General features: G+C 43.4%; 30 non-coding genes across 30 annotated transcripts; all 30 read left to right on the top strand.

The window, feature by feature from the left end:
- The first annotated feature begins 186 nt into the window (after window positions 1-186).
- TRNAS-CGA (transfer RNA serine (anticodon CGA)) lies at window positions 187-268 on the top strand. The gene has a single exon. It is a non-coding gene; the product is annotated as a tRNA-Ser (tRNA).
- A 1,167-nt stretch (window positions 269-1,435) lies between these two features.
- TRNAS-UGA (transfer RNA serine (anticodon UGA)) lies at window positions 1,436-1,517 on the top strand. The gene has a single exon. It is a non-coding gene; the product is annotated as a tRNA-Ser (tRNA).
- Window positions 1,518-2,063: 546 nt separating this feature from the next.
- TRNAS-CGA (transfer RNA serine (anticodon CGA)) lies at window positions 2,064-2,145 on the top strand. Its single transcript has one exon. It is a non-coding gene; the product is annotated as a tRNA-Ser (tRNA).
- Window positions 2,146-2,687: 542 nt separating this feature from the next.
- TRNAS-CGA (transfer RNA serine (anticodon CGA)) lies at window positions 2,688-2,769 on the top strand. The gene has a single exon. It is a non-coding gene; the product is annotated as a tRNA-Ser (tRNA).
- A 1,167-nt stretch (window positions 2,770-3,936) lies between these two features.
- Window positions 3,937-4,018, top strand: TRNAS-UGA (transfer RNA serine (anticodon UGA)). The gene has a single exon. It is a non-coding gene; the product is annotated as a tRNA-Ser (tRNA).
- A 544-nt stretch (window positions 4,019-4,562) lies between these two features.
- TRNAS-UGA (transfer RNA serine (anticodon UGA)) lies at window positions 4,563-4,644 on the top strand. The gene has a single exon. It is a non-coding gene; the product is annotated as a tRNA-Ser (tRNA).
- A 543-nt stretch (window positions 4,645-5,187) lies between these two features.
- On the top strand, window positions 5,188-5,269 carry TRNAS-UGA (transfer RNA serine (anticodon UGA)). Its single transcript has one exon. It is a non-coding gene; the product is annotated as a tRNA-Ser (tRNA).
- A 544-nt stretch (window positions 5,270-5,813) lies between these two features.
- On the top strand, window positions 5,814-5,895 carry TRNAL-CAA (transfer RNA leucine (anticodon CAA)). Its single transcript has one exon. It is a non-coding gene; the product is annotated as a tRNA-Leu (tRNA).
- Window positions 5,896-6,437: 542 nt separating this feature from the next.
- TRNAS-CGA (transfer RNA serine (anticodon CGA)) lies at window positions 6,438-6,519 on the top strand. Its single transcript has one exon. It is a non-coding gene; the product is annotated as a tRNA-Ser (tRNA).
- A 1,169-nt stretch (window positions 6,520-7,688) lies between these two features.
- TRNAS-UGA (transfer RNA serine (anticodon UGA)) lies at window positions 7,689-7,773 on the top strand. The gene has a single exon. It is a non-coding gene; the product is annotated as a tRNA-Ser (tRNA).
- A 1,165-nt stretch (window positions 7,774-8,938) lies between these two features.
- On the top strand, window positions 8,939-9,020 carry TRNAS-UGA (transfer RNA serine (anticodon UGA)). Its single transcript has one exon. It is a non-coding gene; the product is annotated as a tRNA-Ser (tRNA).
- A 543-nt stretch (window positions 9,021-9,563) lies between these two features.
- On the top strand, window positions 9,564-9,645 carry TRNAS-UGA (transfer RNA serine (anticodon UGA)). Its single transcript has one exon. It is a non-coding gene; the product is annotated as a tRNA-Ser (tRNA).
- A 1,060-nt stretch (window positions 9,646-10,705) lies between these two features.
- TRNAS-CGA (transfer RNA serine (anticodon CGA)) lies at window positions 10,706-10,787 on the top strand. Its single transcript has one exon. It is a non-coding gene; the product is annotated as a tRNA-Ser (tRNA).
- A 541-nt stretch (window positions 10,788-11,328) lies between these two features.
- Window positions 11,329-11,410, top strand: TRNAS-CGA (transfer RNA serine (anticodon CGA)). Its single transcript has one exon. It is a non-coding gene; the product is annotated as a tRNA-Ser (tRNA).
- A 542-nt stretch (window positions 11,411-11,952) lies between these two features.
- TRNAS-CGA (transfer RNA serine (anticodon CGA)) lies at window positions 11,953-12,034 on the top strand. Its single transcript has one exon. It is a non-coding gene; the product is annotated as a tRNA-Ser (tRNA).
- Window positions 12,035-12,576: 542 nt separating this feature from the next.
- On the top strand, window positions 12,577-12,658 carry TRNAS-UGA (transfer RNA serine (anticodon UGA)). Its single transcript has one exon. It is a non-coding gene; the product is annotated as a tRNA-Ser (tRNA).
- Window positions 12,659-13,202: 544 nt separating this feature from the next.
- Window positions 13,203-13,284, top strand: TRNAS-UGA (transfer RNA serine (anticodon UGA)). The gene has a single exon. It is a non-coding gene; the product is annotated as a tRNA-Ser (tRNA).
- A 544-nt stretch (window positions 13,285-13,828) lies between these two features.
- Window positions 13,829-13,910, top strand: TRNAS-UGA (transfer RNA serine (anticodon UGA)). The gene has a single exon. It is a non-coding gene; the product is annotated as a tRNA-Ser (tRNA).
- A 1,060-nt stretch (window positions 13,911-14,970) lies between these two features.
- Window positions 14,971-15,052, top strand: TRNAS-CGA (transfer RNA serine (anticodon CGA)). The gene has a single exon. It is a non-coding gene; the product is annotated as a tRNA-Ser (tRNA).
- Window positions 15,053-15,595: 543 nt separating this feature from the next.
- On the top strand, window positions 15,596-15,677 carry TRNAS-CGA (transfer RNA serine (anticodon CGA)). Its single transcript has one exon. It is a non-coding gene; the product is annotated as a tRNA-Ser (tRNA).
- Window positions 15,678-16,219: 542 nt separating this feature from the next.
- On the top strand, window positions 16,220-16,301 carry TRNAS-CGA (transfer RNA serine (anticodon CGA)). The gene has a single exon. It is a non-coding gene; the product is annotated as a tRNA-Ser (tRNA).
- A 543-nt stretch (window positions 16,302-16,844) lies between these two features.
- TRNAS-UGA (transfer RNA serine (anticodon UGA)) lies at window positions 16,845-16,926 on the top strand. Its single transcript has one exon. It is a non-coding gene; the product is annotated as a tRNA-Ser (tRNA).
- A 544-nt stretch (window positions 16,927-17,470) lies between these two features.
- On the top strand, window positions 17,471-17,552 carry TRNAS-CGA (transfer RNA serine (anticodon CGA)). Its single transcript has one exon. It is a non-coding gene; the product is annotated as a tRNA-Ser (tRNA).
- Window positions 17,553-18,095: 543 nt separating this feature from the next.
- On the top strand, window positions 18,096-18,177 carry TRNAS-UGA (transfer RNA serine (anticodon UGA)). The gene has a single exon. It is a non-coding gene; the product is annotated as a tRNA-Ser (tRNA).
- A 543-nt stretch (window positions 18,178-18,720) lies between these two features.
- TRNAS-UGA (transfer RNA serine (anticodon UGA)) lies at window positions 18,721-18,802 on the top strand. The gene has a single exon. It is a non-coding gene; the product is annotated as a tRNA-Ser (tRNA).
- A 544-nt stretch (window positions 18,803-19,346) lies between these two features.
- Window positions 19,347-19,428, top strand: TRNAL-CAA (transfer RNA leucine (anticodon CAA)). The gene has a single exon. It is a non-coding gene; the product is annotated as a tRNA-Leu (tRNA).
- A 542-nt stretch (window positions 19,429-19,970) lies between these two features.
- Window positions 19,971-20,052, top strand: TRNAS-CGA (transfer RNA serine (anticodon CGA)). The gene has a single exon. It is a non-coding gene; the product is annotated as a tRNA-Ser (tRNA).
- A 1,169-nt stretch (window positions 20,053-21,221) lies between these two features.
- On the top strand, window positions 21,222-21,306 carry TRNAS-UGA (transfer RNA serine (anticodon UGA)). The gene has a single exon. It is a non-coding gene; the product is annotated as a tRNA-Ser (tRNA).
- Window positions 21,307-22,471: 1,165 nt separating this feature from the next.
- TRNAS-UGA (transfer RNA serine (anticodon UGA)) lies at window positions 22,472-22,553 on the top strand. Its single transcript has one exon. It is a non-coding gene; the product is annotated as a tRNA-Ser (tRNA).
- Window positions 22,554-23,096: 543 nt separating this feature from the next.
- TRNAS-UGA (transfer RNA serine (anticodon UGA)) lies at window positions 23,097-23,178 on the top strand. Its single transcript has one exon. It is a non-coding gene; the product is annotated as a tRNA-Ser (tRNA).
- The last annotated feature ends 111 nt before the right edge of the window (window positions 23,179-23,289 follow it).

The following is a 23,289-nucleotide window of genomic DNA, read 5'->3' as shown; positions in this document are numbered from 1 at the left end:
TTTCACTCACTTTGAGTGATGCATGTTGCTATTTTTATTAATTGTATGAAAGCATGCAAAATAAGCGAGGACAACAGGGCACTGCTGGTACGTGCCCCGTCCTTCCGTTACTTTATTTTTTTGGTCTCCGCCTGACATGAGCAGAGCATGGCTCGTATACGACAACAGTGACATCATACTCATGCAGCTGCGATGGCTGAGTGGTTAAGGCGTTGGACTCGAAATCCAATGGGGTTTCCCTGCGCAGGTTCGAATCCTGCTTGCAGCGTAGTATGATTTTGCATGAACACCATTTGGTTTAGTTAAGGAAATGTTCACTTCTCGTTACGCAATCCTCATCAAGTCACAGAGTTAAATGGCAAAAACTCAAACTAGATGTAAACATTAAAACAATTTCCACACCTAGGAAGTGTTTTAGAGAGCAGGTGGCTCGGAAGGGTTTGTAGTCTGGACCTATCCTGCCTGATCTAGACAAGTTACGAAATGAGTAATTTTTTTTATGAAGCGTGTCTTGTTTAGGCTTTTGGACTCTTTCTGAGTACACTTAAGGGCCCGTTGCCACCGTCGTAATATATAGAAACGAGGGTAGAAATGTGCAGTGATTGATTACCGCTCATCTGTGCCCTGTCACTCATTTTGAGTGATGCATATTGCTATTTTTATTAATTGTATGAAAGTATGCGAAATAAGTGAGGACAACAGGGCACTGCTGGTATGTGCCCCGTCCTTCCGTTACTTTATTTTTTAGGTCTCGACCTGACATGAGTAGCGCATGGCTCGTATACGACAACAGTGACATCATACTCACGCACCTGCGATGGCCGAGTGGTTAAGGCGTTGGACTTGAAATCCAATGGGGTTTCTCCGCGTAGGTTTGAATTCTGCTTGCAGCGGCATGAGATTTTGCATGAACACAATTTGGTTTAGTTAAGTAAATGTTCACTTCTCATTACGCAATCCTCATCAAGTCACAGAGTTAAACTGCAAAAACTCATACTAGATGTAAACATTGAGACAATTTCCACACTCAGGAAGTGTTTTAGAGAGCAGGTGGCTCGGAAGGGTTCGTAGTCTGGACCTGTCCTGCCTGATCTAGACAAGTCATGAAAAGAGTACTTTTTTTATGAAGCGTGTCTTGTTTAAGCTTTTGGACTCTTTCTGAGTACACTTAAGGGCCCGTTGCCGCCGCCGTAATATAGGGAAACGAGGATAGAAATGTGCAGTGATTGATTACCGCTCATCGGTGCCCTGTCACTCACTTTGAGTGATGCGAATTGCTATTTTTATTAATTGTATCAAAGCATGCAAAATAAGTGAGGACAACAGGGCACTGCTGGTACGTGCCCCGTCCTTCTGTTACTTTATTTTTTATGTCTCGGCCTGACATGAGTAGTGCATGGCTCGTATACGACAACTGTGACATCATACTCACGCAGCTGCGATGGCCGAGTGGTTAAGGCGTTGGACTTGAAATCCAATGGGGTTTCCCCGCGTAGGTTCGAATCCTGCTTGCAGCGTCATGAGATTTTGCATGAACACCATTTGGTTTAGTTAAGTAAATGTTTACTTCTTGTTACGCAATCCTCATCAAGTCACAGAGTTAAACGGCAAAAACTCAAACTAGATGTAAACATTGAGACAATTTCCACACCCAGGAAGTGTTTTTTTGAGAGCAGGTGCCTCGGAAGAGTTCGTAGTCTGGACCTGTCCTGCATGATCTAGACAAGTCATGAAAAGAGTAATTATTTTTTTATGAAGCGTGTCTTGTTTAGGCTTTTGGACTCTTTCTTAGTACACTTAAGGGCCCGTTACCACCTCTGTAATATAGGGAAAAGAGGGTAGAAATGCGCAATGATTGATTACCACTCATCTGTGCCCTTTCACTCACTTTGAGTGATGCATGTTGCTATTTTTATTAATTGTATGAAAGCATGCAAAATAAGTGAGGACAACAGGGCACTGCTGGTACGTGCCCCGTCCTTCTGTTACTTTATTTTTTGGTCTCGGCCTGACATGAGCAGAGTATGGCTCGTATACGACAACAGTGACATCATACTTATGCAGCTGCGATGGCCGAGTGGTTAAGGCGTTGGACTCGAAATCCAATGGGGTTTCCCTGCGTAGGTTCTAATCCTGCTTGCAGCGTAGTGTGATTTTGCATGAACACCATTTGGTTTAGTTAAGGAAATGTTCACTTCTTGTTCGCAATCCTCATCAAGTCACAGAGTTAAATGGAAAAAACTCAAACTAGATGTAAACATTGAGACAATTTTCACACCCAGGAAGTGTTTTAGAGAGCTGGTGGCTCGGAAGGGTTTGTAGTCTGGACCTGTCCTGCCTGATCTAGACAAGTCATGAAAAGAGTACTTTTTTTTATGATGCATGTCTTGTTTAGGCTTTTGGACTCTTTCATAGTACACTTAAGGGCCTGTTACCACCGCCGTAATATAGGGAAAAGTGGGTAGAAACATGCAGTGATTGATTACCACTCATCTGTGCCCTTTCACTCACTTTGAGTGATGCATGTTGCTATTTTTATTAATTGTATGAAAGCATGCAAAATAAGCGAGGACAACAGGGCACTGCTGGTACGTGCCCCGTCCTTCCGTTACTTTATTTTTTTGGTCTCCGCCTGACATGAGCAGAGCATGGCTCGTATACGACAACAGTGACATCATACTCATGCAGCTGCGATGGCTGAGTGGTTAAGGCGTTGGACTCGAAATCCAATGGGGTTTCCCTGCGCAGGTTCGAATCCTGCTTGCAGCGTAGTATGATTTTGCATGAACACCATTTGGTTTAGTTAAGGAAATGTTCACTTCTCGTTACGCAATCCTCATCAAGTCACAGAGTTAAATGGCAAAAACTCAAACTAGATGTAAACATTAAAACAATTTCCACACCTAGGAAGTGTTTTAGAGAGCAGGTGGCTCGGAAGGGTTTGTAGTCTGTACCTATCCTGCCTGATCTAGACAAGTTACGAAATGAGTAATTTTTTTTATGAAGCGTGTCTTGTTTAGGCTTTTGGACTCTTTCTGAGTACACTTAAGGGCCCGTTGCCACCGTCGTAATATATAGAAACAAGGGTAGAAATGTGCAGTGATTGATTACCGCTCATCTGTGCCCTGTCACTCATTTTGAGTGATGCATATTGCTATTTTTATTAATTGTATGAACGTATGCGAAATAAGTGAGGACAACAGGGCACTGCTGGTATGTGCCCCGTCCTTCCGTTACTTTATTTTTTAGGTCTCGACCTGACATGAGTAGCGCATGGCTCGTATACGACAACAGTGACATCATACTCACGCAGCTGCGATGGCCGAGTGGTTAAGGCGTTGGACTTGAAATCCAATGGGGTTTCTCCGCGTAGGTTTGAATTCTGCTTGCAGCGGCATGAGATTTTGCATGAACACAATTTGGTTTAGTTAAGTAAATGTTCACTTCTCATTACGCAATCCTCATCAAGTCACAGAGTTAAACTGCAAAAACTCATACTAGATGTAAACATTGAGACAATTTCCACACTCAGGAAGTGTTTTAGAGAGCAGGTGGCTCGGAAGGGTTCGTAGTCTGGACCTGTCCTGCCTGATCTAGACAAGTCATGAAAAGAGTACTTTTTTTATGAAGCGTGTCTTGTTTAAGCTTTTGGACTCTTTCTGAGTACACTTAAGGGCCCGTTGCCGCCGCCGTAATATAGGGAAACGAGGATAGAAATGTGCAGTGATTGATTACCGCTCATCGGTGCCCTGTCACTCACTTTGAGTGATGCGAATTGCTATTTTTATTAATTGTATCAAAGCATGCAAAATAAGTGAGGACAACAGGGCACTGCTGGTACGTGCCCCGTCCTTCTGTTACTTTATTTTGTATGTCTCGGCCTGACGTGAGTAGTGCATGGCTCGTATACGACAACTGTGACATCATACTCACGCAGCTGCGATGGCCGAGTGGTTAAGGCGTTGGACTTGAAATCCAATGGGGTATCCCCGCGTAGGTTCGAATCCTGCTTGCAGCGTCATGAGATTTTGCATGAACACCATTTGGTTTAGTTAAGTAAATGTTTACTTCTTGTTACGCAATCCTCATCAAGTCACAGAGTTAAACGGCAAAAACTCAAACTAGATGTAAACATTGAAACAATTTCCACACCTAGGAAGTGTTTTAGAGAGCAGGTGGCTCGGAAGGGTTTGTAGTCTGGACCTATCCTGCCTGATCTAGACAAGTTACGAAATGAGTAATTTTTTTTTATGAAGCGTGTCTTGTTTAAGCTTTTGGACTCTTTCTGAGTACACTTAAGGGCCCGTTGCCGCCGCCGTAATATATGGAAACGAGGGTAGAAATGTGCAGTGATTGATTACCGCTCATCTGTGCCCTGTCACTCATTTTGAGTGATGCATATTGCTATTTTTATTAATTGTATGAAAGTATGCGAAATAAGTGAGGACAACAGGGCACTGCTGGTATGTGCCCCGTCCTTCCCTTACTTTATTTTTTAGGTCTCGACCTGACATGAGTAGCGCATGGCTCGTATACGACAACAGTGACATTATACTCACGCAGCTGCAATGGCCGAGTGATTAAGGCGTTGGACTTGAAATCCAATGGGGTTTCCCCACGTAGGTTCGAATCCTGCTTGCAGCGGCATGAGATTTTACATGAACACCATTTGGTTAGGTTAAGTAAATGTTCACTTCTCATTACGCAATCCTCATCAAGTCACATAGTTAAACTGCAAAAACTCATACTAGATGTAAACATTGAGACAATTTCCACACCCAGGAAGTGTTTTAGAGAGCAGGTGCCTCGGAAGGGTTCGTAGTCTGGACCTGTCCTACCTGATCTAGACAAGTCATGAAAAGAGTACTTTTTTTTATGAAGCGTGTCTTGTTTAAGCTTTTGGACTCTTTCTGAGTACACTTAAGGGCCCGTTGCCACCGCCGTAATATAGGGAAACGAGGATAGAAATGTGCAGTGATTGATTACCGCTCATCGGTGCCCTGTCACTCACTTTGAGTGATGCGTATTGCTATTTTTATTAATTGTATGAAAGCATGCAAAATAAGTGAGGACAACAGGGAACTGCTGGTACGTGCCCCGTCCTTCTGTTACTTTATTTTTTATGTCTCGGCCTGACATGAGTAGTGCATGGCTCGTATACGACAACTGTGACATCATACTCATGCAGCTGCGATGGCCGAGTGGTTAAGGCGTTGGACTTGAAATCCAATGGGGTTTCCCCGCGTAGGTTCGAATCCTGCTTGCAGCGTCATGAGATTTTGCATGAACACCATTTGGTTTAGTTAAGTAAATGTTTACTTCTTGTTACGCAATCCTCATCAAGTCACAGAGTTAAACGGCAAAAATTCAAACTAGATGTAAACATTGAGACAATTTCCACACCCAGGAAGTGTTTTAGAGAGCAGGTGCCTCGGAAGGGTTCGTAGTCTGGACCTGTCCTGCATGATCTAGACAAGTCATGAAAAGAGTAATTATTTTTTTATGAAGCGTGTCTTGTTTAGGCTTTTGGACTCTTTCTTAGTACACTTAAGGGCCCGTTACCACCGCCGTAATATAGGGAAAAGAGGGTAGAAATTCGCAATGATTGATTACCACTCATCTGTGCCCTTTCACTCACTTTGAGTGATGCATGTTGCTATTTTTATTAATTGTATGAAAGCATGCAAAATAAGTGAGGACAACAGGGCACTGCTGGTACGTGCCCCGTCCTTCTGTTACTTTGTTTTTTGGTCTCGGCCTGACATGAGCAGAGTATGGCTCGTATACGACAACAGTGACATCATACTCATGCAGCTGCGATGGCCGAGTGGTTAAGGCGTTGGACTCAAAATCCAATGGGGTTTCCCTGCGCAGGTTCGAATCCTGCTTGCAGCGTAGTGTGATTTTGCATGAACACCATTTGGTTTAGTTAAGGAAATGTTCACTTCTTGTTCGCAATCCTCATCAAGTCACAGAGTTAAATGGAAAAAACTCAAACTAGATGTAAACATTGAGACAATTTCCACACCCAGGAAGTGTTTTAGAGAGCTGGTGGCTCAGAAGGGTTTGTAGTCTGGACCTGTCCTGCCTGATCTAGACAAGTCATGAAAAGAGTACTTTTTTTTATGATGCATGTCTTGTTTAGGCTTTTGGACTCTTTCTTAGTATACTTAAGGGCCTGTTACCACCGCCGTAATATAGGGAAAAGTGGGTAGAAACATACAGTGATTGATTACCACTCATCTGTGCCCTTTCACTCACTTTGAGTGATGCATGTTGCTATTTTTATTAATTGTATGAAAGCATGCAAAATAATGAAGGACAACAGGGCACTGCTGGTACGTGCCCCGTCCTTCCGTTACTTTATTTTTTTGGTCTCCGCCTGACATGAGCAGAGCATGGCTCGTATACGACAACAGTGACATCATACTCATGCAGCTGCGATGGCCGAGTGGTTAAGGCGTTGGACTCGAAATTCAATGGGGTTTCCCTGCGCAGGTTCGAATCCTGCTTGCAGCGTAGTGTGATTTTGCATGAACACCATTTGGTTTAGTTAAGGAAATGTTCACTTCTCGTTACGCAATCCTCATCAAGTCACAGAGTTAAATGGCAAAAACTCAAACTAGATGTAAACATTGAAACAATTTCCACACCTAGGAAGTGTTTTAGAGAGCAGGTGGCTCGGAAGGGTTTGTAGTCTGGACCTATCCTGCCTGATCTAGACAAGTTACGAAATGAGTAATTTTTTTTATGAAGCGTGTCTTGTTTAGGCTTTTGGACTCTTTCTGAGTACACTTAAGGGCCCGTTGCCACCGCCGTAATATATGGAAACGAGGGTAGAAATGTGCAGTGGTTGATTACCGCTCATCTGTGCCCTGTCACTCATTTTGAGTGATGCATATTGCTATTTTTATTAATTGTATGAAAGTATGCGAAATAAGTGAGGACAACAGGGCACTGCTGGTATGTGCCCCGTCCTTCCGTTACTTTATTTTTTAGGTCTCGACCTGACATGAGTAGCGCATGGCTCGTATACGACAACAGTGACATTATACTCACGCAGCTGCGATGGCCGAGTGATTAAGGCGTTGGGCTTGAAATCCAATGGGGTTTCCCCACGTAGGTTCGAATCCTGCTTGCAGCGGCATGAGATTTTGCATGAACACCATTTGGTTAAGTTAAGTAAATGTTCACTTCTCATTACGCAATCCTCATCAAGTCACATAGTTAAACTGCAAAAACTCATACTAGATGTAAACATTGAGACAATTTCCACACCCAGGAAGTGTTTTAGAGAGCAGGTGCCTCGGAAGGGTTCGTAGTCTGGACCTGTCCTACCTGATCTAGACAAGTCATGAAAAGAGTACTTTTTTTTATGAAGCGTGTCTTGTTTAAGCTTTTGGACTCTTTCTGAGTACACTTAAGGGCCCGTTGCCACCGCCGTAATATAGGGAAACGAGGATAGAAATGTGCAGTGATTGATTACCGCTCATCGGTGCCCTGTCACTCACTTTGAGTGATGCGTATTGCTATTTTTATTAATTGTATGAAAGCATGCAAAATAAGTGAGGACAACAGGGCACTGCTGGTACGTGCCCCGTCCTTCTGTTACTTTAGTTTTTTATGTCTCGGCCTGACATGAGTAGTGCATGGCTCGTATACGACAACTGTGACATCATACTCACGCAGCTGCGATGGCCGAGTGGTTAAGGCTTTGGACTTGAAATCCAATGGGGTTTCCCCGCGTAGGTTCGAATCCTGCTTGCAGAGTCATGAGATTTTGCATGAACACCATTTGGTTTAGTTAAGCAAATGTTTACTTCTTGTTACGCAATCCTCATCAAGTCACAGAGTTAAACGGCAAAAATTCAAACTAGATGTAAACATTGAAACAATTTCCACACCTAGGAAGTGTTTTAGAGAGCTGGTGGCTCGGAAGGGTTTGTAGTCTGGACCTATCCTGCCTGATCTAGACAAGTTACGAAATGAGTAATTTTTTTTATGAAGCGTGTCTTGTTTAGGCTTTTGGACTCTTTCTGAGTACACTTAAGGGCCCGTTGCCACCGCCGTAATATATGGAAACGAGGGTAGAAATGTGCAGTGGTTGATTACCGCTCATCTGTGCCCTGTCACTCATTTTGAGTGATGCATATTGCTATTTTTATTAATTGTATGAAAGTATGCGAAATAAGTGAGGACAACAGGGCACTGCTGGTATGTGCCCCGTCCTTCCGTTACTTTATTTTTTAGGTCTCGACCTGACATGAGTAGCGCATGGCTCGTATACGACAACAGTAACATCATACTCACGCAGCTGCGATGGCCGAGTGGTTAAGGCGTTGGACTTGAAATCCAATGGGGTTTCCCTGCATGGGTTTGAATCCTGCTTGCAGCGGCATGAGATTTTGCATGAACACCATTTGGTTTAGTTAAGTAAATGTTCACTTCTCATTACGCAATCCTCATCAAGTCACAGAGTTAAACTGCAAAAATTCAAACTAGATGTAAACATTGAGACAATTTCCACACCCAGGAAGTGTTTTAGAGAGCAGGTGGCTCGGAAGGGTTCGTAGTCTGGACCTGTCCTACCTGATCTAGACAAGTCATGAAAAGAGTACTTTTTTTTATGAAGCGTGTCTTGTTTAAGCTTTTGGACTCTTTCTGAGTACACTTAAGGGCCCGTTGCCACCGCCGTAATATAGGGAAACGAGGATAGAAATGTGCAGTGATTGATTACCGCTCATCGGTGCCCTGTCACTCACTTTGAGTGATGCGTATTGCTATTTTTATTAATTGTATGAAAGCATGCAAAATAAGTGAGGACAACAGGGCACTGCTGGTACGTGCCCCGTCCTTCTGTTACTTTATTTTTTATGTCTCGGCCTGACATGAGTAGTGCATGGCTCGTATACGACAACTGTGACATCATACTCACGCAGCTGCGATGGCCGAGTGGTTAAGGCTTTGGACTTGAAATCCAATGGGGTTTCCCCGCGTAGGTTCGAATCTTGCTTGCAGCGTCATGAGATTTTGCATGAACACCATTTGGTTTAGTTAAGCAAATGTTTACTTCTTGTTACGCAATCCTCATCAAGTCACAGAGTTAAACGGCAAAAACTCAAACTAGATGTAAACATTGAAACAATTTCCACACCTAGGAAGTGTTTTAGAGAGCTGGTGGCTCGGAAGGGTTTGTAGTCTGGACCTGTCCTGCCTGATCTAGACGAGTCATGAAAAGAGTACTTTTTTTTATGAAGCGTGTCTTCTTTAAGCTTTTGGACTCTTTCTGAGTACACTTAAGGGCCCGTTGCCACCGCCGTAATAAAGGGAAACGAGGATAGAAATGTGCAGTGATTGATTACCGCTCATCGGTGCCCTGTCACTCACTTTGAGTGATGCGTATTGCTATTTTTATTAATTGTATGAAAGTATGCGAAATAAGTGAGGACAACAGGGCACTGCTGGTATGTGCCCCGTCCTTCCGTTACTTTATTTTTTAGGTCTCGACCTGACATGAGTAGCGCAGGGCTCGTATACGACAACAGTGACATCATACTCACGCAGCTGCGATGGCCGAGTGGTTAAGGCGTTGGACTTGAAATCCAATGGGGTTTCCCCACGTAGGTTCGAAACCTGCTTGCAGCGGCATGAGATTTTGCATGAACACTATTTGGTTAGGTTAAGTTAATGTTCACTTCTCATTACGCAATCCTCATCAAGTCACAGAGTTAAACTGCAAAAACTCAAACTAGATGTAAACATTGAGACAATTTCCACACCCAGGAAGTGTTTTGGACTCTTTCTGAGTACACTTAAGGGCCCGTTGCCACCGCCGTAATATAGGGAAACGAGGATAGAAATGTGCAGTGATTGATTACCGCTCATCGGTGCCCTGTCACTCACTTTGAGTGATGCGTATTGCTATTTTTATTAATTGTATGAAAGCATGCAAAATAAGTGAGGACAACAGGGCACTGCTGGTACGTGCCCCGTCCTTCTGTTGCTTTATTTTTTATGTCTCGGCCTGACGTGAGTAGTGCATGGCTAGTATACGACAACTGTGACATCATACTCACGCAGCTGCGATGGCCGAGTGGTTAAGGCGTTGGACTTGAAATCCAATGGGGTTTCTCCGCGTAAGTTCGAATTCTGCTTGCAGCGTCAAGAGATTTTGCATGAACACCATTTGGTTTAGTTAACTAAATGTTTACTTCTTGTTACGCAATCCTCATCAAGTCACAGAGTTAAACGGCAAAAACTCAAACTAGATGTAAACATTGAGACAATTTCCACACCCAGGAAGTGTTTTAGAGAGCAGGTGCCTCGGAAGGGTTCGTAGTCTGGACCTGTCCTGCATGATCTATACAAGTCATGAATAGAGTAATTATTTTTTTATGAAGCGTGTCTTGTTTAGGCTTTTGGACTCTTTCTGAGTACACTTAAGGGCCCGTTACCACCGCCGTAATATAGGGAAAAGAGGGTAGAAATGCGCAATGATTGATTACCACTCATCTGTGCCTTTTCACTCACTTTGAGTGATGCATGTTGCTATTTTTATTAATTGTATGAAAGCATGCAAAATAAGTGAGGACAACAGGGCACTGCTGGTACGTGCCCCGTCCTTCTGTTACTTTATTTTTTGGTCTCGGCCTGACATGAGCAGAGTATGGCTCGTATACGACAACAGTGACATCGTACTCATGCAGCTGCGATGGCCGAGTGGTTAAGGCGTTGGACTCGAAATCCAATGGGGTTTCCCTGCGCAGGTTCGAATCCTGCTTGCAGCGTAGTGTGATTTTGCATGAACACCATTTGGTTTAGTTAAGGAAATGTTCACTTCTTGTTCACAATCCTCATCAAGTTACAGAGTTAAATGGAAAAAACTCAAACTAGATGTAAACATTGAGACAATTTCCACACCCAGGAAGTGTTTTAGAGAGCTGGTGGCTCAGAAGGGTTTGTAGTCTGGACCTGTCCTGCCTGATCTAGACAAGTCATGAAAAGAGTACTTTTTTTATGATGCATGTCTTGTTTAGGCTTTTGGACTCTTTCTTAGTACACTTAAGGGCCTGTTACCACCGCCGTAATATAGGGAAAAGTGGGTAGAAACATGCAGTGAGTGATTACCACTCATCTGTGCCCTTTCACTCACTTTGAGTGATGCATGTTGCTATTTTTATTAATTGTATGAAAGCATGCAAAATAATGAAGGACAACAGGGCACTGCTGGTACGTGCCCCGTCCTTCCGTTACTTTATTTTTTTGGTCTCCGCCTGACATGAGCAGAGCATGGCTCGTATACGACAACAGTGACTTCATACTCATATAGCTGCGATGGCCGAGTGGTTAAGGCGTTGGACTCGAAAGCCAATGGGGTTTCCCTGCGCAGATTCGAATCCTGCTTGCAGCGTAGTGTGATTTTGCATGAACACTATTTGGTTTAGTTAAGGAAATGTTCACTTCTCGTTACGCAATCCTCATCAAGTCACAGAGTTAAATGGCAAAAACTCAAACTAGATGTAAACATTGAAACAATTTCCACACCTAGGAAGTGTTTTAGAGAGCAGGTGGCTCGGAAGGGTTTGTAGTCTGGACCTATCCTGCCTGATCTAGACAAGTTACGAAATGAGTAATTTTTTTTATGAAGCGTGTCTTGTTTAGGCTTTTGGACTCTTTCTGAGTACACTTAAGGGCCCGTTGCCACCGCCGTAATATATGGAAACGAGGGTAGAAATGTGCAGTGATTGATTACCGCTCATCTGTGCCCTGTCACTCATTTTGAGTGATGCATATTGCTATTTTTATTAATTGTATGAAAGTATGCGAAATAAGTGAGGACAACAGGGCACTGCTGGTACGTGCCCCGTCCTTCTGTTACTTTATTTTTTGGTCTCGGCCTGACATGAGCAGAGTATGGCTCGTATACGACAACAGTGACATCATACTCATGGAGCTGCGATGGCCGAGTGGTTAAGGCGTTGCACTCGAAATCCAATGGGGTTTCCCTGCGCAGGTTCGAATCCTGCTTGCAGCGTAGTGTGATTTTGCATGAACACCATTTGGTTTAGTTAAGGAAATGTTCACTTCTTGTTCGCAATCCTCATCAAGTCACAGAGTTAAATGGAAAAAACTCAAACTAGATGTAAACATTGAGACAATTTCCACACCCAGGAAGTGTTTTAGAGAGCTGGTGGCTCAGAAGGGTTTGTAGTCTGGACCTGTCCTGCCTGATCTAGACAAGTCATGAAAAGAGTACTTTTTTTTATGATGCATGTCTTGTTTAGGCTTTTGGACTCTTTCTTAGTATACTTAAGGGCCTGTTACCACCGCCGTAATATAGGGAAAAGTGGGTAGAAACATACAGTGATTGATTACCACTCATCTGTGCCCTTTCACTCACTTTGAGTGATGCATGTTGCTATTTTTATTAATTGTATGAAAGTATGCGAAATAAGTGAGGACAACAGGGCACTGCTGGTATGTGCCCCGTCCTTCCGTTACTTTATTTTTTAGGTCTCGACCTGACATGAGTAGCGCATGGCTCGTATACGACAACAGTGACATTATACTCACGCAGCTGCGATGGCCGAGTGATTAAGGCGTTGGACTTGAAATCCAATGGGGTTTCCCCACGTAGGTTCGAATCCTGCTTGCAGCGGCATGAGATTTTGCATGAACACCATTTGGTTAAGTTAAGTAAATGTTCACTTCTCATTACGCAATCCTCATCAAGTCACATAGTTAAACTGCAAAAACTCATACTAGATGTAAACATTGAGACAATTTCCACACCCAGGAAGTGTTTTAGAGAGCAGGTGCCTCGGAAGGGTTCGTAGTCTGGACCTGTCCTACCTGATCTAGACAAGTCATGAAAAGAGTACTTTTTTTTATGAAGCGTGTCTTGTTTAAGCTTTTGGACTCTTTCTGAGTACACTTAAGGGCCCGTTGCCACCGCCGTAATATAGGGAAACGAGGATAGAAATGTGCAGTGATTGATTACCGCTCATCGGTGCCCTGTCACTCACTTTGAGTGATGCGTATTGCTATTTTTATTAATTGTATGAAAGCATGCAAAATAAGTGAGGACAACAGGGCACTGCTGGTACGTGCCCCGTCCTTCTGTTACTTTAGTTTTTTATGTCTCGGCCTGACATGAGTAGTGCATGGCTCGTATACGACAACTGTGACATCATACTCACGCAGCTGCGATGGCCGAGTGGTTAAGGCTTTGGACTTGAAATCCAATGGGGTTTCCCCGCGTAGGTTCGAATCCTGTTTGCAGCGTCATGAGATTTTGCATGAACACCATTTGGTTTAGTTAAGCAAATGTTTACTTCTTGTTACGCAATCCTCATCAAGTCACAGAGTTAAACGGCAAAAACTCAAACTAGATGTAAACATTGAAACAATTTCCACACCTAGGAAGTGTTTTAGAGAGCTGGTGGCTCGGAAGGGTTTGTAGTCTGGACCTGTCCTGCCTGATCTAGACAAGTCATGAAAAGAGTACGTTTTTTTTATGAAGCGTGTCTTCTTTAAGCTTTTGGACTCTTTCTGAGTACACTTAAGGGCCCGTTGCCACCGCCGTAATATAGGGAAACGAGGATAGAAATGTGCAGTGATTGATCACCGCTCATCGGTGCCCTGTCACTCACTTTGAGTGATGCGTATTGCTATTTTTATTAATTGTATGAAAGTATGCGAAATAAGTGAGGACAACAGGGCACTGCTGGTACGTGCCCCGTCCTTCTGTTACTTTATTTTTTATGTCTCGGCCTGACGTGAGTAGTGCATGGCTCGTATACGAGAACTGTGACATCATACTCACGCAGCTGCGATGGCCGAGTGGTTAAGGCGTTGGACTTGAAATCCAATGGGGTTTCCCCACGTAGGTTCGAAACCTGCTTGCAGCGGCATGAGATTTTGCATGAACACTATTTGGTTAGGTTAAGTTAATGTTCACTTCTCATTAAGCAATCCTCATCAAGTCACAGAGTTAAACTGCAAAAACTCAAACTAGATGTAAACATTGAGACAATTTCCACACCCAGGAAGTGTTTTGGACTCTTTCTGAGTACACTTAAGGGCACGTTGCCACCGCCGTAATATAGGGAAACGAGGATAGAAATGTGCAGTGATTGATTACCGCTCATCGGTGCCCTGTCACTCACTTTGAGTGATGTGTATTGCTATTTTTATTAATTGTATGAAAGCATGCAAAATAAGTGAGGACAACAGGGCACTGCTGGTACGTGCCCCGTCCTTCTGTTACTTTATTTTTTATGTCTCGGCCTGACGTGAGTAGTGCATGGCTAGTATACGACAACTGTGACATCATACTCACGCAGCTGCGATGGCCGAGTGGTTAAGGCGTTGGACTTGAAATCCAATGGGGTTTCTCCGCGTAAGTTCGAATTCTGCTTGCAGCGTCAAGAGATTTTGCATGAACACCATTTGGTTTAGTTAACTAAATGTTTACTTCTTGTTACGCAATCCTCATCAAGTCACAGAGTTAAACGGCAAAAACTCAAACTAGATGTAAACATTGAGACAATTTCCACACCCAGGAAGTGTTTTAGAGAGCAGGTGCCTCGGAAGGGTTCGTAGTCTGGACCTGTCCTGCATGATCTAGACAAGTCATGAAAAGAGTAATTATTTTTTTATGAAGCGTGTCTTGTTTAGGCTTTTGGACTCTTTCTGACTACACTTAAGGGCCCGTTACCACCGCCGTAATATAGGGAAAAGAGGGTAGAAATGCGCAATGATTGATTACCACTCATCTGTGCCTTTTCACTCACTTTGAGTGATGCATGTTGCTATTTTTATTAATTGTATGAAAGCATGCAAAATAAGTGAGGACAACAGGGCACTGCTGGTACGTGCCCCGTCCTTCTGTTACTTTATTTTTTGGTCTCGGCCTGACATGAGCAGAGTATGGCTCGTATACGACAACAGTGACATCATACTCATGCAGCTGCGATGGCCGAGTGGTTAAGGCGTTGGACTCGAAATCCAATGGGGTTTCCCTGCGCAGATTCGAATCCTGCTTGCAGCGTAGTGTGATTTTGCATGAACACCATTTGGTTTAGTTAAGGAAATGTTCACTTCTTGTTCACAATCCTCATCAAGTTACAGAGTTAAATGGAAAAAACTCAAACTAGATGTAAACATTGAGACAATTTCCACACCCAGGAAGTGTTTTAGAGAGCTGGTGGCTCAGAAGGGTTTGTAGTCTGGACCTGTCCTGCCTGATCTAGACAAGTCATGAAAAGAGTACTTTTTTTTTTATGATGCATGTCTTGTTTAGGCTTTTGGACTCTTTCTTAGTACCCTTAAGGGCCTGTTACCACCGCCGTAATATAGGGAAAAGTGGGTAGAAACATGCAGTGATTGATTACCACTCATCTGTGCCCTTTCACTCACTTTGAGTGATGCATGTTGCTATTTTTATTAATTGTATGAAAGCATGCAAAATAATGAAGGACAACAGGGCACTGCTGGTACGTGCCCCGTCCTTCTGTTACTTTATTTTTTGGTCTCGGCCTGACATGAGCAGAGTATGGCTCGTATACGACAACAGTGACATCATACTCATGCAGCTGCGATGGCCGAGTGGTTAAGGCGTTGGACTCGAAATCCAATGGGGGTTCCCTGCGCAGGTTCGAATCCTGCTTGCAGCGTAGTGTGATTTTGCATGAACACCATTTGGTTTAGTTAAGGAAATGTTCACTTCTTGTTCGCAATTCTCATCAAGTTACAGAGTTAAATGGAAAAAACTCAAACTAGATGTAAACATTGAGAGAATTTCCACACCCAGGAAGTGTTTTAGAGAGCTGGTGGCTCAGAAGGGTTTGTAGTCTGGACCTGTCCTGCCTGATCTAGACAAGTCATGAAAAGAGTACTTTTTTTTATGATGCATGTCTTGTTTAGGCTTTTGGACTCTTTCTTAGTATACTTAAGGGCCTGTTACCACCGCCGTAATATAGGGAAAAGTGGGTAGAAACATACAGTGATTGATTACCACTCATCTGTGCCCTTTCACTCACTTTGAGTGATGCATGTTTCTATTTTTATTAATTGTATGAAAGCATGCAAAATAATGAAGGACAACAGGGCACTGCTGGTACGTGCCCCGTCCTTCCGTTACTTTATTTTTTTGGTCTCCGCCTGACATGAGCAGAGCATGGCTCGTATACGACAACAGTGACATCATACGCATGCAGCTGAGATGGCCGAGTGGTTAAGGCGTTGGACTCGAAATCCAATGGGGTTTCCCTGCGCAGGTTCGAATCCTGCTTGCAGCGTAGTGTGATTTTGCATGAACACCATTTGGTTTAGTTAAGGAAATGTTCACTTCTCGTTACGCAATCCTCATCAAGTCACAGAGTTAAATGGCAAAAACTCAAACTAGATGTAAACATTGAAACAATTTCCACACCTAGGAAGTGTTTTAGAGAGCAGGTGGCTCGGAAGGGTTTGTAGTCTGGACCTATCCTGCCTGATCTAGACAAGTTACGAAATGAGTAATTTTTTTTATGAAGCGTGTCTTGTTTAGGCTTTTGGACTCTTTCTGAGTACACTTAAGGGCCCGTTGCCACCGCCGTAATATATGGAAACGAGGGTAGAAATGTGCAGTGGTTGATTACCGCTCATCTGTGCCCTGTCACTCATTTTGAGTGATGCATATTGCTATTTTTATTAATTGTATGAAAGTATGCAAAATAAGTGAGGACAACAGGGCACTGCTGGTACGTGCCCCGTCCTTCTGTTACTTTATTTTTTATGTCTCGGCCTGACGTGAGTAGTGCATGGCTCGTATACGACAACTGTGACATCATACTCACGCAGCTGCGATGGCCGAGTGGTTAAGGCGTTGGACTTGAAATCCAATGGGGTTTCCCCGCGTAGGTTCGAATCCTGCTTGCAGCGTCATGAGATTTTGCATGAACACCATTTGGTTTAGTTAAGTAAATGTTTACTTCTTGTTACGCAATCCTCATCAAGTCACAGAGTTAAACGGCAAAATCTCAAACTAGATGTAAACATTGAGACAATTTCCACACCCAGGAAGTGTTTTAGAGAGCAGGTGCCTCGGAAGAGTTCGTAGTCTGGACCTGTCCTGCATGATCTAGACAAGTCATGAAAAGAGTAATTATTTTTTTATGAAGCGTGTCTTGTTTAGGCTTTTGGACTCTTTCTTAGTACACTTGAGGGCCCGTTACCACCTCTGTAATATAGGGAAAAGAGGGTAGAAATGCGCAATGATTGATTACCACTCATCTGTGCCCTTTCACTCACTTTGAGTGATGCATGTTGCTATTTTTATTAATTGTATGAAAGCATGCAAAATAAGTGAGGACAACAGGGCACTGCTGGTACGTGCCCCGTCCTTCTGTTACTTTATTTTTTGGTCTCGGCCTGACATGAGCAGTGTATGGCTCGTATACGACAACAGTGACATCATACTCATGCAGCTGCGATGGCCGAGTGGTTAAGGCGTTGGACTCGAAATCCAATGGGGTTTCCCTGCGCAGGTTTGAATATTGCTTGCAGCGTAGTGTGATTTTACATGAACACCATTTGGTTTAGTTAAGGAAATGTTCACTTCTCGTTACGCAATCCTCATCAAGTCACAGAGTTAAATGGCAAAAACTCAAACTAGATGTAAACATTAAAACAATTTCCACACCTAGGAAGTGTTTTAGAGAGCAGGTGGCTCGGAAGGGTTTGTAGTCTGGACCTATCCTGCCTGATCTAGACAAGTTACGAAATGAGTAATTTTTTTTATGAAGCGTGTCTTGTTTAAGCTTTTGGACTCTTTCTGAGTACACTTAAGGGCCCGTTGCCGCCGCCGTAATATATGGAAACGAGGGTAGAAATGTGCAGTGATTGATTACCGCTCATCTGTGCCCTGTCACTCATTTTGAGTGATGCATATTGCTATTTTTATTAATTGTATGAAAGTATGCGAAATAAGTGAGGACAACAGGGCACTGCTGGTATGTGCCCCGTCCTTCCGTTACTTTATTTTTTAGGTCTCGACCTGACATGAGTAGCGCATGGCTCGTATACGACAACAGTGACATTATACTCACGCAGCTGCAATGGCCGAGTGATTAAGGCGTTGGACTTGAAATCCAATGGGGTTTCCCCACGTAGGTTCGAATCCTGCTTGCAGCGGCATGAGATTTTACATGAACACCATTTGGTTAGGTTAAGTAAATGTTCACTTCTCATTACGCAATCCTCATCAAGTCACATAGTTAAACTGCAAAAACTCATACTAGATGTAAACATTGAGACAATTTCCACACCCAGGAAGTGTTTTAGAGAGCAGGTGCCTCGGAAGGGTTCGTAGTCTGGACCTGTCCTACCTGATCTAGACAAGTCATGAAAAGAGTACTTTTTTTTATGAAGCGTGTCTTGTTTAAGCTTTTGGACTCTTTCTGAGTACACTTAAGGGCCCGTTGCCACCGCCGTAATATAGGGAAACGAGGATAGAAATGTGCAGTGATTGATTACCGCTCATCGGTGCCCTGTCACTCACTTTGAGTGATGCGTATTGCTATTTTTATTAATTGTATGAAAGCATGCAAAATAAGTGAGGACAACAGGGAACTGCTGGTACGTGCCCCGTCCTTCTGTTACTTTATTTTTTATGTCTCGGCCTGACATGAGTAGTGCATGGCTCGTATACGACAACTGTGACATCATACTCATGCAGCTGCGATGGCCGAGTGGTTAAGGCGTTGGACTTGAAATCCAATGGGGTTTCCCCGCGTAGGTTCGAATCCTGCTTGCAGCGTCATGAGATTTTGCATGAACACCATTTGGTTTAGTTAAGTAAATGTTTACTTCTTGTTACGCAATCCTCATCAAGTCACAGAGTTAAACGGCAAAAATTCAAACTAGATGTAAACATTGAGACAATTTCCACACCCAGGAAGTGTTTTAGAGAGCAGGTGCCTCGGAAGGGTTCGTAGTCTGGACCTGTCCTGCATGATCTAGACAAGTCATGAAAAGAGTAATTATTTTTTTATGAAGCGTGTCTTGTTTAGGCTTTTGGACTCTTTCTTAGTACACTTAAGGGCCCGTTACCACCGCCGTAATATAGGGAAAAGAGGGTAGAAATTCGCAATGATTGATTACCACTCATCTGTGCCCTTTCACTCACTTTGAGTGATGCATGTTGCTATTTTTATTAATTGTATGAAAGCATGCAAAATAAGTGAGGACAACAGGGCACTGCTGGTACGTGCCCCGTCCTTCTGTTACTTTGTTTTTTGGTCTCGGCCTGACATGAGCAGAGTATGGCTCGTATACGACAACAGTGACATCATACTCATGCAGCTGCGATGGCCGAGTGGTTAAGGCGTTGGACTCAAAATCCAATGGGGTTTCCCTGCGCAGGTTCGAATCCTGCTTGCAGCGTAGTGTGATTTTGCATGAACACCATTTGGTTTAGTTAAGGAAATGTTCACTTCTTGTTCGCAATCCTCATCAAGTCACAGAGTTAAATGGAAAAAACTCAAACTAGATGTAAACATTGAGACAATTTCCACACCCAGGAAGTGTTTTAGAGAGCTGGTGGCTCAGAAGGGTTTGTAGTCTGGACCTGTCCTGCCTGATCTAGACAAGTCATGAAAAGAGTACTTTTTTTTATGATGCATGTCTTGTTTAGGCTTTTGGACTCTTTCTTAGTATACTTAAGGGCCTGTTACCACCGCCGTAATATAGGGAAAAGTGGGTAGAAACATACAGTGATTGATTACCACTCATCTGTGCCCTTTCACTCACTTTGAGTGCTGCATGTTGCTATTTTTATTAATTGTATGAAAGCATGCAAAATAATGAAGGACAACAGGGCACTGCTGGTACGTGCCCCGTCCTTCCGTTACTTTATTTTTTTGGTCTCCGCCTGACATGAGCAGAGCATGGCTCGTATACGACAACAGTGACATCATACTCATGCAGCTGCGATGGCCGAGTGGTTAAGGCGTTGGACTCGAAATTCAATGGGGTTTCCCTGCGCAGGTTCGAATCCTGCTTGCAGCGTAGTGTGATTTTGCATGAACACCATTTGGTTTAGTTAAGGAAATGTTCACTTCTCGTTACGCAATCCTCATCAAGTCACAGAGTTAAATGGCAAAAACTCAAACTAGATGTAAACATTGAAACAATTTCCACACCTAGGAAGTGTTTTAGAGAGCAGGTGGCTCGGAAGGGTTTGTAGTCTGGACCTATCCTGCCTGATCTAGACAAGTTACGAAATGAGTAATTTTTTTTATGAAGCGTGTCTTGTTTAGGCTTTTGGACTCTTTCTGAGTACACTTAAGGGCCCGTTGCCACCGCCGTAATATATGGAAACGAGGGTAGAAATGTGCAGTGGTTGATTACCGCTCATCTGTGCCCTGTCACTCATTTTGAGTGATGCATATTGCTATTTTTATTAATTGTATGAAAGTATGCGAAATAAGTGAGGACAACAGGGCACTGCTGGTATGTGCCCCGTCCTTCCGTTACTTTATTTTTTAGGTCTCGACCTGACATGAGTAGCGCATGGCTCGTATACGACAACAGTGACATTATACTCACGCAGCTGCGATGGCCGAGTGATTAAGGCGTTGGGCTTGAAATCCAATGGGGTTTCCCCACGTAGGTTCGAATCCTGCTTGCAGCGGCATGAGATTTTGCATGAACACCATTTGGTTAAGTTAAGTAAATGTTCACTTCTCATTACGCAATCCTCATCAAGTCACATAGTTAAACTGCAAAAACTCATACTAGATGTAAACATTGAGACAATTTCCACACCCAGGAAGTGTTTTAGAGAGCAGGTGCCTCGGAAGGGTTCGTAGTCTGGACCTGTCCTACCTGATCTAGACAAGTCATGAAAAGAGTACTTTTTTTTATGAAGCGTGTCTTGTTTAAGCTTTTGGACTCTTTCTGAGTACACTTAAGGGCCCGTTGCCACCGCCGTAATATAGGGAAACGAGGATAGAAATGTGCAGTGATTGATTACCGCTCATCGGTGCCCTGTCACTCACTTTGAGTGATGCGTATTGCTATTTTTATTAATTGTATGAAAGCATGCAAAATAAGTGAGGACAACAGGGCACTGCTGGTACGTGCCCCGTCCTTCTGTTACTTTAGTTTTTTATGTCTCGGCCTGACATGAGTAGTGCATGGCTCGTATACGACAACTGTGACATCATACTCACGCAGCTGCGATGGCCGAGTGGTTAAGGCTTTGGACTTGAAATCCAATGGGGTTTCCCCGCGTAGGTTCGAATCCTGCTTGCAGAGTCATGAGATTTTGCATGAACACCATTTGGTTTAGTTAAGCAAATGTTTACTTCTTGTTACGCAATCCTCATCAAGTCACAGAGTTAAACGGCAAAAATTCAAACTAGATGTAAACATTGAAACAATTTCCACACCTAGGAAGTGTTTTAGAGAGCTGGTGGCTCGGAAGGGTTTGTAGTCTGGACCTATCCTGCCTGATCTAGACAAGTTACGAAATGAGTAATTTTTTTTATGAAGCGTGTCTTGTTTAGGCTTTTGGACTCTTTCTGAGTACACTTAAGGGCCCGTTGCCACCGCCGTAATATATGGAAACGAGGGTAGAAATGTGCAGTGGTTGATTACCGCTCATCTGTGCCCTGTCACTCATTTTGACTGATGCATATTGCTATTTTTATTAATTGTATGAAAGTATGCGAAATAAGTGAGGACAACAGGGCACTGCTGGTATGTGCCCCGTCCTTCCGTTACTTTATTTTTTAGGTCTCGACCTGACATGAGTAGCGCATGGCTCGTATACGACAACAGTAACATCATACTCACGCAGCTGCGATGGCCGAGTGGTTAAGGCGTTGGACTTGAAATCCAATGGGGTTTCCCTGCATGGGTTTGAATCCTGCTTGCAGCGGCATGAGATTTTGCATGAACACCATTTGGTTTAGTTAAGTAAATGTTCACTTCTCATTACGCAATCCTCATCAAGTCACAGAGTTAAACTGCAAAAATTCAAACTAGATGTAAACATTGAGACAATTTCCACACCCAGGAAGTGTTTTAGAGAGCAGGTGGCTCGGAAGGGTTCGTAGTCTGGACCTGTCCTACCTGATCTAGACAAGTCATGAAAAGAGTACTTTTTTTTATGAAGCGTGTCTTGTTTAAGCTTTTGGACTCTTTCTGAGTACACTTAAGGGCCCGTTGCCACCGCCGTAATATAGGGAAACGAGGATAGAAATGTGCAGTGATTGATTACCGCTCATCGGTGCCCTGTCACTCACTTTGAGTGATGCGTATTGCTATTTTTATTAATTGTATGAAAGCATGCAAAATAAGTGAGGACAACAGGGCACTGCTGGTACGTGCCCCGTCCTTCTGTTACTTTATTTTTTATGTCTCGGCCTGACATGAGTAGTGCATGGCTCGTATACGACAACTGTGACATCATACTCACGCAGCTGCGATGGCCGAGTGGTTAAGGCTTTGGACTTGAAATCCAAAGGGGTTTCCCCGCGTAGGTTCGAATCTTGCTTGCAGCGTCATGAGATTTTGCATGAACACCATTTGGTTTAGTTAAGCAAATGTTTACTTCTTGTTACGCAATCCTCATCAAGTCACAGAGTTAAACGGCAAAAACTCAAACTAGATGTAAACATTGAAACAATTTCCACACCTAGGAAGTGTTTTAGAGAGCTGGTGGCTCGGAAGGGTTTGTAGTCTGGACCTGTCCTGCCTGATCTAGACGAGTCATGAAAAGAGTACTTTTTTTTATGAAGCGTGTCTTCTTTAAGCTTTTGGACTCTTTCTGAGTACACTTAAGGGCCCGTTGCCACCGCCGTAATAAAGGGAAACGAGGATAGAAATGTGCAGTGATTGATTACCGCTCATCGGTGCCCTGTCACTCACTTTGAGTGATGCGTATTGCTATTTTTATTAATTGTATGAAAGTATGCGAAATAAGTGAGGACAACAGGGCACTGCTGGTATGTGCCCCGTCCTTCCGTTACTTTATTTTTTAGGTCTCGACCTGACATGAGTAGCGCAGGGCTCGTATACGACAACAGTGACATCATACTCACGCAGCTGCGATGGCCGAGTGGTTAAGGCGTTGGACTTGAAATCCAATGGGGTTTCCCCACGTAGGTTCGAAACCTGCTTGCAGCGGCATGAGATTTTGCATGAACACTATTTGGTTAGGTTAAGTTAATGTTCACTTCTCATTACGCAATCCTCATCAAGTCACAGAGTTAAACTGCAAAAACTCAAACTAGATGT

This window comes from Lissotriton vulgaris, chromosome 11, assembly GCF_964263255.1.
Source record: "Lissotriton vulgaris chromosome 11, aLisVul1.2, whole genome shotgun sequence".
In the NCBI taxonomy this organism is placed as follows: domain Eukaryota; kingdom Metazoa; phylum Chordata; class Amphibia; order Caudata; family Salamandridae; genus Lissotriton; species Lissotriton vulgaris.
Note: the sequence above shows the minus strand (reverse complement) of the source record. Positions and strands in the feature narration are given on the sequence as shown.